The 14,632-nt window shown below is 46.8% G+C and overlaps 1 long non-coding RNA gene across 1 annotated transcript; it reads left to right on the top strand.

The window, feature by feature from the left end:
- Nucleotides 1-506: 506 nt before the first annotated feature.
- On the top strand, nt 507-2,464 carry LOC112947200. The gene is made up of 2 exons (XR_003249365.1): nt 507-699; nt 2,152-2,464. It is a non-coding gene; the product is annotated as an uncharacterized LOC112947200 (long non-coding RNA).
- Nucleotides 2,465-14,632: the final 12,168 nt, after the last annotated feature.

Genomic DNA, 14,632 nt, shown 5'->3' with positions numbered 1-14,632 from the left:
TTTATTTTATTTTATTTTATTTTATTTTATTTTATTTTATTTTATTTTATTTTATTTTATTTTATTTTATTTTATTTTATTTTATTTTATTTTTTTTCGGACGTACATGCTCTGTACCCACTTGTGGGGTGAAGAGTTAGTTTGGGGGCCAACACACACAAGGGCAGACACCCGTCTTTTCGGGACGTCGGTTTTCCGCATTAAATCGCACCCAACTACAACTTCTTGGGATTGGGGGAAGGCGGGGGGAGCCCTGCAGTGGTTTGGAAAGGGAGTGAGGGGCAGATCGGAGCTCCCTGACCCTCTTCGCGCACAGGAGCAGAGAACAGGGAGCCGCAGCGCAAAGCAAAGGAGAAAGCAAAGGGGTGGAAAAGGCAAAGGAAGAAGGGAAGGAAAGAGAAAAGAAAAAAGGAAAGAAGAGGGAAAAAAAAAGCATAAGAAAAAGCAAAGCGCCTACTGAAAAAGCCTAATTATTCGTCTCCTTTTTTTTTTTTTTTTTTTTTTTTTTTCCCCCACACCCTTCTGTCTGCGCCTCCCCTGCCTCAGTTTCTCCCTGCGCGGAACGGGGGGCGCAGAGACGCATGATGAGCAGTCTGCGCGGCGGAGCGCAGCAGGAGCCCTCGCTTTAGCGCTGCCCGCCGCCGCGGCTCGCGCTTCTGCCCCACCTCGCTCCCCTTCTCGGCCGTCTCACTGCCCAAGGTGTGCGCACGTCGGGGTGTTTGTCTCCCGTTTATCGACTCGGGGCAGCTCGRATCGGGACCCGGAGGGACGGGCGGCATCGATCCGCTTCAAATCCCTTTCCCCGAACCGCCACCGGGGCACACGAATGGAAAGGGGGATATTCCCGAGGGAAAGCGATGTGTGGGATGGGAGCGAGGAAAGGAGACGGACAGGCAGAGAGCAGCAAGCAAGGAGCGGGAAGCGGAGCGGGAGGAGCGCCCTGAGAGCCAAGGTCCAGCCCCACTATTTCCCACTCCTGCTCCTACATGGAGTGAGCAGCGGCCGCGCGGTAGGGGCGCATCCTGGGGAGCGAGGGCCAGCAGGAGACGCGAGGCAAAGGAGAAACGATGTAAAACCTGCCGGAGAGCCCGGGGAAGGGGCTTTGGGCGGCAACGAGCGACCAGGGTTGCAGGGGGACTGGAGGCTGAACGTTGGTTCTTGGAGCTGCCGATCCCGGGGCAGCGCTGGCTGCTGTATTTACAGGTGTCACCGAGCGTGAAATTGAATGTAAAAAAAAAAAAAAAAAGGAATAATTTTTACAAAATGCAAATCAACCCAAAGCGACTGAGCTCTGATCACCAACTAGCTTCCTGTGGAGATTTTTCTCCTCGATGGAAGCAGATGAGGAAGGGCAGAGGAAACGAGATAGGTCCCTGCCTGGCCCAATTCAACCAGAGGTGATCTTTCCTTTTGCAGGCAAGTTATTTGGGCCAGGAATAATGCAAAGTGGAGCATCCCAAAGAGGTGTTGCTGCAAAGCAACAGAGCATGGTACAAAAACCTATGTCTGCTGTTCGCATGTTATACTATACTACATTATAATTATACATCATGTGTTATATTGCACTGCATTATATACTGCGATTGGAAGTGCATGTGCTAGCCCACCTGAGCTGATTCCTGGGGACTCACAGAGGACACAGATTTTGCACTGATGCCTCCAGGTTGGAGAAGGAGTCAGAGCCAGTTGCTGGAAAGGACACTTTGGAAATACATACACGCAGATGTTCCAGCAAGGACCACATTTAGAAACTACTGCCTGGAGGCTTTGGAACATGCAGGGTGATCAGCGCTCATTTGGAGCTGCCAGCATGTGTTCTGCACTCCTGTGCTGCTGTCCCTCAGTGGTTAGGTGCCGGTCACCCTAGTGGCCCCTTGCTCCTTGCAAATGGGGGAAAAGTTCTCTAAAGACACAGTTTCCCACAAGCAACACTGATTTGTGCAGCTACATCCTTGTTGCTGCAAGATCTTTACCCTCAGCCCCTTCCTGCTCCTGACCAAACTGGCCATCACCACCAGTCCTGCTGATTTAAGGCCAGAGCAATACACTTGCCCCTGCCTGGGAATGGACTGGCTTTCCATGGGCTTTCCCCAGGCTTTTGAGCTGCAGAGTTGCCCCAGCAATAACACAGAGAGCCTCTTCCCCCCACAGCTGGAATGGCTCTGTGAGTGCCCCGCAGTGTGGAGGAGACCAGTGCTGAGTTCACACTTCTCATCCCAGTGCTGAAGATAGCAGGAGTTCGGAGGCCTTGCAAAGCTCTTGTGTTCACTAAATAGTTTTCTGAATTTGGGCAAAATGGTCACTTTTTTTCTTTTTCTTTCTTTTTTTTATTCATGTGCATTTATATTTGCATTCACTGTCCTTTGTACATTTTAAGAATGGTGCGAAAGAATTGGTCCTGGTGTAGATCTGGGATTCACTGAGTATGTTGTTGCTGTGTACGTATTAAATCCCATTAAATCCTCAGATTCCTGTTGCCTCTTTGTGTCCATATTTGTTACCGGGATACCTGTGTTACCTTCAAAACCCCTGACATGAGCACCCTGGCCTGGAGGAAGTTGAGGGAGGTGTTCCTCCAGGATGGATCATTCTAGGTTGCAGGAAAAGAAAAAACATTTTGAGACAATTAGAAAAAGGAATAAATTTGTGGAGTTTTCAAGGTATGTACATTGTTGTTATCCCACTGGAAGAAGAAGCTCAGGAAGGGCAAGTGCTGAAAGATCAATGCTGTGAGCAAGGAATGAGTGGTGCCTCCTAAGCTCACACTACCCCACCAACAGCTGAGTTAACACTGGATTATCTACCCCAGACACCTTTGGCTTTGGAGAGGAGGACAAATCTCAACAGTTAAAAAATGCCACCGTGTTGATGATTAAGCCCCTTCCTCTGCTGAAGGTTTTCTTTCGTGTCCTATCTTGGAGAAGAGCAGCTCCTCTCATGTTCTCCATGGTGCATAATTGATTATATTTGAGTACTTTTATTGCTAGTGGGGAGAAATGGGTGTGCCATGGACAGGACTCCCATAAGCTCTGCTGAGCTGCCCAGCATGGTCTTTTTTGCATCACATCACCCAGAAAATGTCCCCTTTGTAGAGCCTACAGGAGCCTACAGGAGCCCCACCCAAGATCTGCAGTTCCTCTGGTGCCATCCAGGAGACAACCAAAGGGTGCAAGAACAGCCACTGGAAACTGTCTCCATTTTCTTTCCCAAGAATTCAGTGTTTTTCCAGGGAGACAGTTGGGGCCCAGTCCCGCTGGGGTGAGAAGAAAAAGGATGGGGCAAGGCAGGGAATGGATAGGGTTGTTCTAGAGTCAGCTCCAGTGTATCCACCTGAGCTCAGGCTAACCTGAGGGACATGAACGGTGATGGTAGCTCCAGCTTTGCACATGCCATAATGAACAGGGGATTTCCTACATCTTAACCTAAGGATCCAACAGAAGTGCCTGACCCTGAATCCTGCACTCCTAACGCCAACCATTGGATTGAATCTCCTCCCAGTCTGCTGCTGCCTTGAAGGCTGCCAGAATTTGCTGCTGCCCCTGGGTCCAATCTGAGATGTCGTTAACAAGCCAATAAAATTGCTGCAGATGTTGCGCTAACAGCAGGACCCATTTTGCAGGAGCAGTGTGGAGCCTCCCAACAAACTCCGGGGTTTTGGAAAGTTGTCAGCTCACCCCTGTTTTAATCCTTGAAATGTCACCTTTCTCACCATCCTCCCCACTTCCCTCCCTGTCTGGAATTTAAGGGGGAGCAGAAGATAAAAAGACTGGAAAGGGTTGGAAAAGAAACAAGAAAATAGATTTTTTTTTCAAGTACTATTTTTTCCTCCTCTGCTTGGAAGTGCAGAACCACCTTGCCATGAACAGAGCTTCAAAATCTCGTTGGTTTCACCTGGAAAACTTGCTTGCCAGCGGAAATATACCCAGCAGCTCAAGCAAACCATGGGCAYGGTCCGAGGGAGGATCCTCCGAGACGTCAGTCTGGAGAGGCAGCTCAGTCTCCTCCCCGGGGCCGGCTCTGCCACCAAGTCCTTGCCTTGGTCCGTCCCAACCTGGTAAAGGAAGGTGAAACCTGATGCCAAGCCTGGAGAGGTGCCCAATTCCTGGCCTGGAGAGGTGCCCAATTCCTGGCCTGGAGAGGTGCCCATGTCCAACCTTGCAGTGCCCACTCTGGAGCGAGGCACAGCTGGTGCTCAGGAAAGCTGCTCGCCTTTCCTCGCTTTCCTACAGTTTCCCCTTGCTCAAATCGCTTAGGTGGAGACCCTCCAGGGAAGGAAAATGGGCTGGGGAAGGTGGGTGCTCCACATCCCTCCTAATGGAGCTGGGCTTTCAGCTCTGGGAGGTGATGTCCATCAGGCAGGTGATGTGTTCCGGGGGTGGTGCTCCGCATGAAATAAGGATCCACTGTACTCAAGAGTGGGAATGCATCTCCTGAAGTGCCTCTTAACCTTTCCTATATCCTGTTACCAAAAGGTGGAAGGCGGGTGGAGGAGGAGAGGGAAACAAAAATGAGCAGTTCCTGCATCCTTACCTCATTTTTTTATATATATATAAACATAAGAATATATATAAAAGTGAGGGTGCTATTACCTTGCTCTCCAAGACATGTGGACCCATGGAGATCTGGAAGCTTCATGCTGCCAGGTTGCAGCCAAGTCCAGGAAGATGAAGTGGGTGGAAGAAGGATGAGAGTCAAATTGCAGTGCGTGCCTGGGGCTCTCAGGGGCCTGGATTACAGCACCACAGGGACAGCTCTTTGCTGTCATTAACACAGCAGCTGCTAGCCACGCCGTTTAATATAATTTCACCCACTTTAATAGAGTCCATCCACTGTCTTGCACTAGCAGTCTTCCTGCGGATGAAGAGGGGCATCCTTTCAGGTCAGGAATGATTGCACCATGATGGGTTAGATCACCCACGGCAGTGGGAACCAGGGGGACACAAGCAGAGACAGCAGGGCTCGTGCTGGCGCCAGCCACCTGGCCATGGGTCTTGGTATCCCCCTCTATTTGTGCCTCTGTGGCCTCCTGAAGGGCTCAGGACTCTAGTCCGGATGCTTTCTCTCCATCTCCTCATCAAGCTAGAGGTTGCTTGGGGCACGGGCAACAGCTCTCTGTCCCTAGGTGCCATCGTTGACGGTGATGTCACCTTCACCCTGCTTGGCCCGTCATCCGCTGGCCTGGCTGCACGTTCTCCTCTGCTGGGCTGCTGGTGGTGGAACAGGTGAAAGATCCCACCTGAGCTCCATGCAAACCAGCAGAGACCTCCCATGGCCTGTGGGGTTACAGTGCTCCGAATGGGACCCCCCATCCTTGTGGAGCCCAACAAGGGGCCTCAAGGAGGGGGACAAGGAGGAGCCCTTGCTGCAGCACTGAGCAAGAAGAGACACTGTGCTATCCCCCTGCCCCGAGTTACTTATTAACCGCCGTTCATTCGGCAGGATCAATATTTCAAGCGAAGGAGTAAACACTTAAGAACTATCACTCTGCTTTGCTCCCTTTTCCTCTGGAAAATGATTTATTTTTCTCAAATGCATCTGCCTGAAGAGGAGGCAGAGCCCGAAGCACCGTGGCTTTTATCTATGGGATATGCAAAGCACATTTATTTTGTCTTTTATCTCTCATATTGCATGTTGATCCCATACATATAGATTGATTTTGTTCAGGTAGATAATGAAAAGTCAAGTGGAAAATTTACACAAAGGCACTCAGGATCTCGACTTTCTCTTGGTATATAAATTGGTTTATTACTTCATTCCCTTAAACAGGGACTTTCACACAGGGGAACACTTTAAAATATATCGTGTTTAAACACAAAACCATTTACCTTCCACATGTTTTTTTTTTTTTTCCCCCATCAGTAATTTCCTTGCCACTTTTGCTAATTACCAAAGATATTTGTGTTTAAACAAGGGCTTGCTCCCCCTCCATCCCTCCAATGACTCCTATTCCTTCCCTCATTCCCGTGTCTGGGAAGTCTGGATGTGCAATGTCTGACACGATGACCATGCCCAACACCCAGGCACAGGCACAGTGGGAGCTGGGGCTGGCAATTAGATCCCAAGCTTTTATTAATTCCCTATAAGCAGCTTTCATTTAGCCACCCGCGCCCGGAGCCAGGCATGCCGCTGAGCCGGCGAGCAGAGGGCATGGGACATGAGAGCACAGCTTGGAAAAAAAAAAAAAAAAAAACGGAGGAAACATTATTAATAAACATCTTCTGGACATTTGGTGGCTCATATAGGCGGCTCCAGCTTAAAGCAATTAATTCAGGATACTGACATAAACTCTCCAGCTCTCTGACAGCTTGGAGCTGAAATAAAAATGCTAGTTCTCCAGGGAAAAGAGGAGGATAGTTGGCTCTTTTCTGGACTGTTTGCTTATAGGCCCAGAGAGCAATCTTCCTTGCAGAATGAAATGCAAGGACACAAACAATGTACCAGGGAGAGAATAGGAGATGGGAATGAACAGTTTGAACTATTTGCTCAGCAGAAGGGCAGCCACAATGCTCAACCAATGGCTTTCCCATGCATCAACCGGCCTTCTTAGGCCCTTTTGTTGTTCATCTTCTTCCTCCGGTCAGATAAGAGCACAGCTGCAGAGTTGCAGTTAAGTCAGGGCTTCTACTTATGCACGTAAATCTCGTGTCACGTTTACTGTATTTTCTGCCAGCAAAAGACCCTCCCTGGTTTATCCGAGCTCATGTTTGCTCTGGAGCCGCATTCACTCGTGGCCGTTCAAATGCAATCCCGTCTCCCCGCAGCCTGCTTTCCTTGCAAGTCCCTGGAGTGATTTGGGGAGGTTTAGGCTTGGACCCAGCCCTGAGCTCACTTCATCCAGGGCAGGCGTTCTGTGCTAAACCTGCGCTAAAAGTTGATACCAATCAGGACACTTTTTTTTTTTTTTCTTTCTTTTTGGGTCTGCCCTCCCATGTGCCATTGGTTTGAAGAGCAATTTCATTGTGGTGAGGTTTATTTAGCTTGACAGGATTTTTACAGGGTAGAAAGGCCAAGCAAGCACCTGCCTAGCCAGGACCCTATTAAATATCTGTAGCTGAACAGCACACCTGTGGGAAACTCAGGCTTAAACACAGCTTCTTTCAAAATAAATAAATAAATAAATAAAATAAAATACAATAAAATACAATAAAATACAATAAAATAAAATAAAATAAAATAAAATAAAATAAAATAAAATAAAATAAAATAAAATAAAATAAAATAAAATAAAATAAAATAAAATAGTCCTTGGAGCCCCCTGAGTATTTCTCCCTCCTGGGTGGTCAGGGGGATGGCCAGGAGGCGGTGGCTCCTATTGTCTCTGCACTGCCTTGGGAGACAACCCCATGTGTCCTGCTGCCACTGTAGGACATGTTTTTTCGCTGGGTAAACTGAGGCACGACACCCTCAGAGCCTCTCCAAACACTCCAAGGCGAGTAAAGACCTGCAGTGATGTTCCAACCACTCTGGACCRTCTCCGAGACGTAGCAAGGGAGCCACTACTGTCTCTTAAGGTCTTGGTCGCTAAAGGGTGGTTTTCCAGTCTTTCATATACCAGGGCTATGGTTGGGTAACAGGTAAGCCGTGTTAAGATGCTATGGTCATGCCACGATTAAAACCTGAGTGATATTGTGCCCCACAGGACTCCAGGAGGTTTCTGCACAAGCAAGCATGTCGTGTAGAGAAGACTTTTCAGTGACTTCATAGCAGCATTTTTATTCTCCAGGCATATATTATCACCTGCCATGTATATTTTATTTAATTTTATTCCATTTTGTATTCTGTTTTATTGAATTTTATATTAATTTCCCTTTTGAAGGTGCACTGCAGAGGAGAACCAATTCTACCGTCTCTTTTGGGGCCCTCAAGGCTCTTTCATTGACAGCCTGAGTGCAACATTTTGGCAGCTATGGRGCATCCCCCCACAAAGTCCCTTTCGTGGCACCAAAATGGGGTGCAGGAAAGAAAGCCCCAAGCTGAGAGACCCCAAATCAACCACCACCATTCAGGCTTGCAATCTTCAGGATCCAAATTGCCGTTTCACTAGTGCTGGTGCTCTCACTGGGAGATGCCCAGGGATTCAGCAGACTTCTGCAAAGCTGCACTGTGCCTCTGGTTTTGACAGCTTGGTTCCGGGATCTTGCTGGTCCCAGGATATCGATCCATTTCTGGGGGCCCCTCCTGCTCCTGAGACAGGTTAATTAACGAGACATTAAAGAGGCTGAATGACACTTACTGCTACTTACTTAACAGTGCTAATTTCCAAAACACTTGGCTATAGACACAGAGAAAGTGCAGTTAATGCAAAGTAATTTGTGCTGTGTTCCTGGTGAATGAATTTAGGGGAGCAAATATAGTTATGCAGAATTTAAATTAAAGTTGACACTAATGTAAATATAGCAATGCAACCGCATGTTTAAGAAATATGATGAGGCTATGGTTTTAATCAGGTCCTTTTAACTCAGGTGGCATTTTAAATCCTCACCATTTAAATTGGATAAAATGCTTAAGCTCGGAGAAGGAGTGTCACAGAGARAGTGTGGGGGACTCAGGCTGAGCTGTTCCCATCCGCTGTCACGTTTGCCCTGGCAGTGGCTGCAAGATGAGAGATGCGTTGCCAGCAGAGCTGTCTCTGGAGCTCCAGGAACCAGAGTGGAGAGCACCAGRATTTCCCATCTGTCCAGAGGAAAGCAGGGAGCACCAACAAAACCCTGCTCTGCCAGTGCCAGGGGACACTGTCCTGCTCCCAGGTGTTCCTGCTAGCAGGGATTTGATGCTTACAAATCCTTGAGTTTTCTGCAGATGGTGGCAAGGACTTGTTGCCACTACGACAGAGGGATCACCATCAAAACAAGCATAAAGAGGTGGTTTGTCATGCCCTAAGTTGGCAGCCTGAGGAGCTCCTTCCCCTAGCATGGTGTCAATGCTGCTCTGATACTCCTGTGGGATTACTCTGGCATCTTACAGGAGCATGGATGCTACCTGCCTCTACTGAGGCCGTCTGGAACACGAAATTAAAGCTAACAGCAAAAGCCACAGCATATCTAGTCCAGGTCCACACTATTTGTCTCCCTCTGCTGCCTAGGCTCTGGTCAGTAAAAACTCACTGCTGTGAAGGTGCCGTGGTTTCACCCAGGCAAAGGGCTCTCTCTAGGCTTCCCCATGCTGCTCTCGAGGCCAGACTTGTCTGCCACATGCAGCAAGGCCACCGATGGGGCTGCAGGTGAGCATGGAGCCTTCCCAGCTGCAACCACAGGGTCATGCATGTCTGATCATGCCTGGTGGCTGAGCATGCTGCCAGGCACATAAGCAGGGGCTGCTGGAGGGCCCTTTGCCCAGCAGGATGCAGAAGGAAAGGAGAAAGTGAATCATGCTGCACCCATTGGCAGCCCAAGGAGCCCCAAGCACAGGCACAGGGGCTCTTTATGCTCCAGCTTTGGTCTCCAGGGTCCAGCAACTGAGCAGAGGACGCAAGAATTGCAGAGTTATGGTGCCCCTTGCGAGGGAACTTAGGGCTTGTATGGGTCCAGAGATGACCAGGTCCTAAAATCGCCACAGATGGATGGTTGCATTGTGGATCACAAGGAAAAAGTCTGCGGGTCTCCAAGCAGCTCCTGGTTCCCGAGTGTTTTGCCTGTGAGGGAAGGATGTAAGACATCTGAAGCTGGTCTCTGTTCATGCATGCATGCAGAGCTGTGAGGACTAATGGCAAAGGTGGTCTTTTATTTCCTTGGTGCAGCTGGATGGTATGGTATCTCAGGAGAAGAGAAGATGTTGCAGTATCAGTTCACTGAGGACTAATTAGAATTTCATGCCAGGAAGATATCCAGAAATCTTCATTAAGGTTAGGTCTAAGACAACCACATGGGATCCCACTAGGGAAGCGGTGAGGTGTGATGGGTGGGCAGCTCACTTAGSGGTTGGGAGATGGAGGTCTACCCAGGATCACTGCTCATTTTCCTGCATGCCCATAGGCAAAAGCGGAGCTCAATCTGGTTTTCCTATTCAGCCATGGGCCTTCATGGTCCACAGCTGGCTCCTAGCCTCAGCAACAGCTGTCTCTTGAAAGGCAAGGAAAAAAGATGCCCAGCCTTTCAGCACTTCAAAAGCTCTCACTGATCTGCTTATTTGCCAATACTGCTCACCCCAAAGCATAATTGTGAGTATGTGATCTCCTTGACAGTGGCTCCATGCCTGAACACAGTATAACCAAACTCGCGTATCCGATCTTTCCTGGAAAAAAGGTGACCTTTCAAAATAAACTCACCTTTTTGCTTAGGGGAACAATTTTTTAAAGCTTTCAGTCTAATCACGCACTGCACATACACTACATGGCTAATTTTCCTATCAAAGGAGGCTCTTCTCACTTTGGGTCAATTTCTTTTTTCTTTTTTCTTTTTTTTTTTTAATTCCAATTAAAAGGCTGTGGTAACAAAGACAGTGGAAAAGGTGGCTTGTAGAACGATTTGCAATAAATTCTAGTGGTTTCTATTAATGCCTGCCAATTTTTCCTTGCTGCTTTTGAACAATCTGTTTCTGGCCTAAATCATAGACTTTGAAAAAAGAAAGAAAGAAAAGAAAAGAAAAAAATCTGAAAAGAGAAAAGAGCTGCTACCGCTTCACCTACTTCAAAGCCAGGTGATCCCGCATGAGAACATGGGTGCTCCACAATAACAATAGGCATTAACTACAGCACTGAAGGAACTGCTTAACAGGAGCTTTGTAACCTGGCAAGTCCCAAAGTCATTTCTGTTACAGTTACCGGAACAATATATTTGGCAATTGAATTCTGCTGTATTTTTTCAAAGCAAATATAATGCCCCTGGCAAGAACACGGTGCCAAAATGTGTCTGCCACGGGTTTCTCTGCACACAAGATAAGGACTTAGCCAGGGTGCATGCAAGCACCATCTCTGCTGCTGAGCTGCACAGCACTAGGGCTTGTTTCTGGTTTGGACACATCCATATTACTGCATTCCTTTGCCCTTTAAAATGAGGTGGCTGTATCCAGACTGTCCTTTGGGATGGTCCCTGGCCAATGCTCATTCCTAAGCTGGGACTTGGAACAGAGTTTGATGACCTATGCCAAAACTGTGTTGGGGCAAAATTTTTGTCATGTCACTTTGCTCTTGTGATGCTCATCCTTGTGACTAAGGCAGTCTCTGAAAATATGAAGAAAAGAAAAAAATGGAGAAAGAAAAATATGATGTATTGAAAGAGTAAAATGAGAAGTATCCTTTGCATTAAGCTGTCCCATGTTCTCTGTTTGTAGATGTTTCAAGGATGGGGTTAGATTAAGGCTATATATTTTGGCAGGAGAACTACAGACTTTGTAGGATCTGGGAGACAATCTAGTTAAGATGAAAAAGCCAGAAGTGTTTTTGCAAGAGGAGTGGGTGGTTATTAGAGCAGCAGTAGGACATGAAGTCTCCTAGCCATGGCGTTCATTCTCTGCCACATTCTCAACTGAGTCTGTTGGCACTGGTGAGTGGTGAACCAGTGTAAGACGTGACATTTATCCACCAACAGAAAGGGACCACCAGCAGTAAGTTTGCAAAGGCAAACTCTCTAGCTTAACCTTTGGTCATTCATCCACAGGCACTATTCTTCTCTCCCTCTGCATCCCAGGAATCCGGTTTGCAGCTTGGCTTTCTATGCTCAAAGAGGAGCAAGGTCTTTACCATCAGCAGGAAAGTACTCACAAGAAAAGCGGTAGGGATAAGCTGTAGTGAAGACACATATAAAAAGACCCTTGGAAGATACTTTTCAGTGTTAACGGTGCAGGCTTTGCACATAAATTGCATAAGGCATGCTATTAACACAGAAAAGGCCAAGTGGTGTGATATGTGCTCCATACAGTATATCCATATCCCTGTGTGCACATGTTCAGCTATTCAGTCATATTTTCCTCTTCCTTAATATAGCCATGGAATCTGTGCCTGAGAAGGGTGATGTTTTAGAGGGTTGGCCTGATGTCCTATCTAGAAATCAGCAGATATCACCAGGGGTGAGCCTGGCCTTGGAGCTCCTCATTGTCCAACTCGTTATGCCCAGCTCACTGCTGGCATAACTGCTTCATTTTGGAAAGAGGCAAGCAAATCTCTCTGCCAAGATGCAGACATATAAAGCTAGTTTTGCTTCCATCTTGAGGGTTTCCTGCTCCCTAATACATGCTAAATGTTGGAGGCAAAGTAAAATGAAATGAAATAAAATAAAATGCTCTCTATTGGGCTTTCCCAGCAGCCTACAAATAACTTCTCATACCTCTAGTCATTGAGGTGTTTAAGCGAGAGGAACCACCAAGCTAGCATGAGAATCTAGACAACCTGAACCTGGCCTCACATGTATGTGTGTGCATGCATGCTGTCAAAATACCTGGGACAGCGAGGATGCATCAGGCAAAGCCTCCACACAGGTTTGTGCAATGCAGAGCATATCTAGAGATGTGTGTCAATTCACACTGGTAACTCATGCCTTTAAGATGAGCCTGTTGCAAGATGCTACCAGTTTATGGCCCCATTCCAGGTTCCAACCATGCAAAACTTTGCTTCCACGTTACCTTTGGCAGAACCTGTTGACCACATCATGACGTGATTTCACATTCATGCATTCATCCTAATCCCCTTGTGTGACTCAGCGGTGTCAAGATGCACAGGAGAATAATGTGTTCCAGTACCATGAATTATTCCCACTAGATATGCTGGTTACCTTGAATCAGAAGATATTTTGAATTTCGGGAAAAGCATCAAGTGACAGCCAAAGGAGGGTAACTCTTCTAATAAAGTGAGGTGAAAGATGGCTTTACTACCACATGAGGAGGAACAAGACGGTAGGGAGCAGTTTGGGAAAGCAGGTCCATATGTGTCTCCCTGCCATCTTTTGTAGCCATCACAGCCCAAGGAATGATGTTACAGATGTGTTTTTGAGCAGAAAAAAAATCAAGGTGATAAATTCAGAGTGGGCAAGGAGAAATTCCTGTTGTTGTCCACAAAACCCAGCTCCACTCTTCATTGCTACCCTACACTGGTAGGGTTCAGACCAACTGGTTGGCAAGCAAAGTGAGGAAAACCAGCTCTTCGTAAATTTTATGCACCCCAGGTAGTGTTGTTTTGCTTCCCAGCCATCCCTTCAGTCTCTTGCCGTCACGCTGATGTCTGTGTCCACAAAACTCCCTAAGAACTTAATGAGCTTCGAGATGGCCATTGTTTTGACAAATCTTGCCAAAAGATGCCAAGGAGCTCAGAGGTTATTAGGTGGGGAACACACGGACGCAGAAAGGGCGACACTGAGTTTGTGTGGGGATCTGGAGAAGGAGCGCTCTTATGTGGGTGCAAGTAGCCTTAAAAATATTTGAACAAAATAATCGATGCCAAAAAGCATTAGAATGGCCCCAAACATCACTCTTCAGCGTTTAATCTCTGTTTGGTGAGGAAGATAGGGAAGGGAGAAGTAGATAAGTACCTGATCCCATCTCCTTGGATTTTGCAGCCCATAGACTTTCCCTGGGTAAAACTAGTAAGCATTTTTGCTTGCGTGCTGATGGAGAAAATATGAATGAGATGTACGTTACTCAGTGGTTTTGTTTTTAAAGCCCGTTCCGGTTCCATGCTTTTCTACAGCTTTTTGGAAGAATTGCCTCCACAGGCTTGATGAGCTGCCAGTTAAAAAATCACCGCATTTATCTCAAGAGAAAGACCTTTATCAAAAGGCTGACTCAAAGTCCAAGTTGCTCAACACATTTTAGGCACTCCTCAAACCTTGCCCAACACATTTCCAGTTTGGAAGGAGGAAAATTAGAGGCAGAAGGCAGAGTCATCGCCCTGAAATCATATTACTTTGGCCCAAAACTCCAAAAGGATACCCATATCTACCTAAGGGGAAAGGTGAAGATTCACCTTTTCCCAAGGAAAAATAATCACCCACTAGAAGTACTTTAGCACCATGATTCACCAAACAAGAACGTATTATTGATATTTGCTCTTTCGGATGAAGATAACAAAATTAGTATTTAGAGTTGAAACATTAATGATAAATGCATAATGAATTCCTCATTGTGATTGTGTCTGCCATACTTATTTCTTCAATAAATCTTTAATTTGGTGACAATTAACTCCCACTTAACGTAAAATATTGCCACTATTAGTTTCTGGGAACAAATGGAGGAAGGAAACTATCCCAGCCGTTCCTTTTAGCAGAGGCTGGCTCAAAGGTGCGCTGAAATCAACAGACGGTAGAAGAGATTTTTTTTTTCTGCTGCTTTGAGTGGGTTTTGGATAAAGCCCCTGCGTCAGCAGACCTCACTCTGCTCCTCTCTGATCATTGACAGTGTGTGTTTTTTTACATCTTGAGACTGTCAGGAATGTTTTTCATGCAAGAGTGTAGTGCATTCAAAATACTGAAACCACCTTAATCTCAGCAAGACCAACAAAGATAAGAAATAGCATTTAAGTTGGCTGAAATTAGCAAATGCATCTGCCACACAATGCCCTTGTTACCATTAGCTGTGACCGGTGAATGGCACTAGCAAAGTATGCTGGCAATGTTTAACAAACCATCCGTCTTTTACCTGCTCCTACTCAACAGGAACCTTTGTTTGAACCATGGACCTATTCAGTCATGCTGCTGTCTGCTTATCA

The sequence above is a fragment of the Nothoprocta perdicaria genome, unplaced genomic scaffold (assembly GCF_003342845.1).
Source record: "Nothoprocta perdicaria isolate Ctin4 unplaced genomic scaffold, notPer1 scaffold_224, whole genome shotgun sequence".
In the NCBI taxonomy this organism is placed as follows: domain Eukaryota; kingdom Metazoa; phylum Chordata; class Aves; order Tinamiformes; family Tinamidae; genus Nothoprocta; species Nothoprocta perdicaria.
Note: the sequence above shows the minus strand (reverse complement) of the source record. Positions and strands in the feature narration are given on the sequence as shown.